This window comes from Bemisia tabaci, chromosome 7, assembly GCF_918797505.1.
Source record: "Bemisia tabaci chromosome 7, PGI_BMITA_v3".
NCBI lineage: Eukaryota > Metazoa > Arthropoda > Insecta > Hemiptera > Aleyrodidae > Bemisia > Bemisia tabaci.
Genome location: NC_092799.1, coordinates 13957570 through 13962782, shown reverse-complemented (window position 1 = coordinate 13962782; position 5213 = coordinate 13957570).

Sequence of the window (5213 nt, the reverse complement as noted above, 5' to 3'; positions counted from 1 at the left end):
GAAACAGAAAACAAAAGTTCCCATCAGTCATTGTTTTACGATCAGCAGGAAGAAGTAGGCCAAATGCGGAGTGAGTGAAATGCAGCGCGGAAAAACAAACCACTCCGCGTTGGAGACAATAAACTGGTGTGTCGCATTTTGAGGAAAAATGAGATGAGGATCTTCTTAAATTTTAAATTTTCTCTCATGAATTCAAAGATAGTAAAAATATTTTGAAAATTGAACATTTCGTTAAACTTTGTTCTTGTCCATTGAATCTCATGGGTAAATAAATCTTCAAACCCTGCTTCTTGGTTCAAACTTGATGCAACTTATTTCGGCGAATCCCCATCCCAAGATTGCAAAATCGACAAAAAATTCAATTTTTAACGAAAATGTACATGTGCAATTTTTCCCCAAAATATTTTCAATTTTTGCCCAAGAGCAGAGAATAATCAGGGAAATTTTCGGTTAGGAGTGCCCAAGATTCTCTCGGTAGAAATATACAATTTGCGTGAGAAATTTGGCGGCATTGGATGGTAGTTACGTTCCTTCGTGAGGTAAACAACGATCTGGACTGCATTTTGCTATTGGAACCATAAATTCTGGCTCTTCTGGAAAAACACTTATGTGCGTGGGGAAACTAATGGCACATACGTTGTTTTTAAACCGTGCCAGAATATATGGTTCCAAATTGTAAAATACAGTCCATCTGTCGTACGGATATTTTTTTAATCCGATCAAGACCCCTTATGACAAGCGCAACTGACCCATTAAAACGAGGTATGTTAAGTTGAACTTCTCCGTCTTGAGGAGGAGATTTTCTTCCTCTGACGAATTGACACCGAGGCATACAACGTGGACTTTCAAATAAATCACTGGGACGTCCCGGCGGAGTTATGCGGAAAGAAGCAAAACTCGGCCATGCGGCACGCCTCGTAAACCTGGGCGGTGAGTCATTGGAAGTTCGGAATTTCTCAGAGGATTTGGAGGACCCGGCTTCTTTTATTCTAGTTGGCAAGATCCAGAGGTTGCCCCGCAGGTTCTTGCCCGTGGCTTGTGCCTCTTCGTCTGTCCGTTAGGTCGTGTGACCGATTCGTATTCTGCCGTGCTAAGTAAGAGCGCCGTATGTCCCTAGTAAAAATTGGCAGTAGAATCTGTGTTCCAAAATACCATAGACTTTCAGCCGGCTGTAAGATTTTCAATAGCTTCTATAGCCGGCAACACAATTTTTTATAGCCTTTTATAGCCGATGGCGACTAAGCAACAGCCTGGCGATAAAATGTATGCTAAACGTTACTAATTACGGATGCCAGGACTTAAAGAGTTTTTGGACTACCGCTCGCTTTTTGGGCCGTAGTATCTTGATTTATTTTGCGAGGAAAGCTCCGTACTTTTGAAGGATACCTGCCATTCCTAACATATTGGAGCGCCTGCAATTTTGTATGATACTGTGCAATAACTCTGGTGTGAAATAGTTGCTTCAAGCGCCGTTGCAGTGCTTCAAGCAGGTACGCTGCGGCTCGGCGCGGCGGGCGGGCAGCCAGCGCGGAACGCGCATTGGCGCCTTAAAACCTACATACGATACTTCACGCATTGCGCAGTGCGTGAAGTATCCCTATTAGGTTTGTAGGCGCCAGTGCGCCGCCGCTCCGCTTTGTGTTAGGCTCTAATATTTAATCTCGTGGAGTCAGCGTTTTTCAACTCATGACTTTGAAATGTTTGCACACTCTGTATGGATTATTACCATTTTAATTGATGAAAAAAATATGTAGTAAAGGAAAATATAATGTGCGTTTTGTAAATATTAAGGTGATTCCGTACAAACTTAAGGATTTACAAAGCACACGAATTTCTACACAATTTCTTATAGGCTCTTATAGGCGATGGCGAAAAAAAAACAGCCAGGCGATATAGTGTAAAGCCCGGCGATAGGAACTATAGCCCGGCTGTATAATTTTTTATCGCTTCGTGTAGCCCGGCCGTATGATTTTTTCCACTTTCTACAGCCAGCGATACTATTTTCTGTCGCCTTCTTCAGTCGGCTATAAGAACTCCTATGGTATTTTGAAACGCAGCTCCTGTAGCCAAGTATTACCAGGGGTGCCTCCAGCCGTTGCCAAACTTTCTTCAACAAATCACGAATTTTCAGGAAAAATGTAAATATTTCTCCTTCGATTTTTCACAGGATGTCGTTTGCAATTTGATCTAAAGGTCTAAAAATTTCAAGGAGAAATATGCAAAAATTTCTTCAAGAATAAATATTTTCAAAGAAGAAATTAGGCAAAATTCAAATGCTTATTTTTACCTAGCACGGCAGTATTCGATAACGCATGCTGGCACTGCAAATTCTACTCAGTGGGCGGACGATTCCAATCTTAGCCAAGATAGCCATCTCTTTTAGGAAGTTAGGGAAAACACATTCGAAGAGAGGAGATTCAATCCGTAAAAAAAACTGTTTCGCTTTAAAGAGACTCAAATTGTTTCGCCTTAGAAGCTTCTTCTAAATCTAGATCTTCATTCTCGGCAAAAATCACTATTACTTTGCAACAGGATTAGAGTGAGAGACGTCACTTATCTCAACTTTTTATTTTATTTTGCGAGTAAATTCAATAAATATTTCAGAAAAGTAATGCTAAGTACAGCGTATCTAAATGTCACAATCATTATCACATGACATCACACGCACAGATCATTTTGTATAAATGATTTTTGCTCAATTCGGATAAGGAGTGGTCACTTCATGAAATGGTTTACATTTCTTGGCAGCATTTAAGTCTCCAAGTTTTGCTGTGTGTCCCGACTCATCAAGGCGTTGCATAAAAAAACCTCTATGTCATAATTTGAAATTTGCAATGTAATCTTTATTCCCGTTTGTGACATGACGGAGACCTAAACTACGGAAACCGAAATCAGAATTGGATTCGTATTGTTTTTACTCTTAGTATAAAGGGACTCTGCTCGGAGTACACTGGAAAGAAAACCCATTGGATCTAGAGTCCAGACTCTTAAAAACATCGACAAGAAAAGTACTCTTGATTCAATCAGAATCTAGCTTAAATCAAGAACCGAGCCTCTTAATTTAAGCGGATTCCGATTTAATTCAAGCAAAAATCCGATTGAATCAAGAGTATCTTTTCTTGTCAATGTTTTCAAGAGTCTGGACTCTAGATCCAATGTGTTTTTTTTCCAGTGTAACTTAAAATATAAGAGACGTTTGCACTAATTTGTACGAGGTTCGGCCTTCTTTTTATCCAGATTTCCTGGACTACAGGAAATTATCAGCATTGTAGAATATACTTTGCTTCGAAATCTTGGAGAAGATGGCTTTTGCTCCGATCGATATTAACTGCGCTTATTCATACAGGTGTGGACTTATTTTGCTGAGATGAAAAAAACCAGGGAAGAGAATGAGGACACCGGGCGAGGAATCATACCGTGGCGCAGGAAAGCGACTCTTCATGAAGAATCAACACGCGACACATGGCAATAGCGTGCACCTAATTCTTAATTGAGCCTAATTTACCCCCAGCGCAGCGCATCGCGGTGTCAGTGCCGGTGCCGGTGCGACACTCACCCGCTCCACGACACACTCCAGGTGTCGCCGTCTGCCCGCAACCCGCGTGACGACCAAGCCACTCTAACGGAGCATCCTAGACCAAGACGTCGTACTCCTGACGTAAGGTCGTACCTCGGTTTTCAAGTGAGCCGTGTAATGCATATAACCCCATGCTTTCTGGGGCTCATTAAATAATCAAGATACGCCCTTGTGCCAGAGAAGTGGCGATAAGGTGATTTTTCCCAAGGTCGGCTCACACGGCACAAGAGCCAGACCACATCTTGGCCGTCTATTTCTAGCTGGTCGAATTCGAGCACATAATGTGTTGAGGAGCAGGAAAATTAGATTACAGAGTTATTAGGACATGCGCTCTTAAAAAGTTCACTGGAAAAAAACACATTGGATCTAGAGTCCAGACTCTTAAAACCATCGACAAGAAAAAGTACTCTTGATTCAATCAGAATCTTGCTTAAATCAAAAACCAAGCCTCTTAATTTGAGCGGATTTCGTTTTTATTCAAGCCAGAATCCGATTGAATCAAGAGTATTTTTTCTTGTCAATGTTTTCAAGAGTCTGGACTCTAGATCCAATGTGTTTTTTTTCCAGTGTTGAGCACAACGTAGGAGCTCTTCACCACGTTTGCATGATTAAGATACGAAAATGGACTGATTTAGTGGCTACGTCATTGTATCGAAGCACTAAAAACATAACCTCATGTGCAAATTCTGTATAGCTAATTGTGTTAATTCAATAAAATTTAGCCATTGACAGGTCATAAATGGACGCGCTTAAATCAAAGAGAACAATGTCAATTCTGATATGAGCCTTAAAATCTATAAAGGTACATGCATGGCAGGGCTCCTGCCACAATGGATATTGTTTCTTTTGATTTAAATGCATCCTAATCAATTAAGGATTCATTACACGAGAGATTTCAATTACAAGGAACACTTGGACGGATTTTACCACCGTGGCGCAAAGAGTGTGAATCAGAGACAGGGCTATATGTGCATTTGTTTACAATTGGAAGTATTTGTGCTAAAAGGAATTATGTCACATACGAACCCTATGCACATAGTTCCTTTTAGCATACATACGTCCTATAAAACCATGTCGTGGCCATTAAATCAGAGCGTAGACCACAAGACGAGTTAAGTCACCGTAGGTCAAATCAGTTATTAAAACAACCAATACAGTAATTTAGTATTTAACTCTTTAGAGACTACGATTTGTTTTAGTCGTCCAATTATTCATGTCAAACAGCCTGAAGTTTCCTTGTTGGAAAACTTTTTTAACGGAGAAAAACCGAACAAATGTGGACTGATTCATGATTCTTTAGCTCTGGATGGCAGGGCTCACAGTCAATTTGTCGAGTCCAAGTGACCTCAGGTTAGGATCGACCGGCGGAGCCAACAATCGAGGAATACGTCCGCGTGATGTCACTGATTAAGCTGTCCCGCGTGGAGTAACGGACTGAAAATACAGACCTCAGACCCCCTCTCGCCTCTCCACTCTGTCAAATTGGATCGATATAGCAGACTGGCAGTGTAGCAAATTTGAGCCGAAAACCAGGGGGGACACTCGAAGGAAATCGGCCAGTTCCAAATTTCGTCTGCTGGCAACTCAGGAGGAATGACAAGTGTGAAGTTTGCACTGTCAAGGTGAGGACATCTTA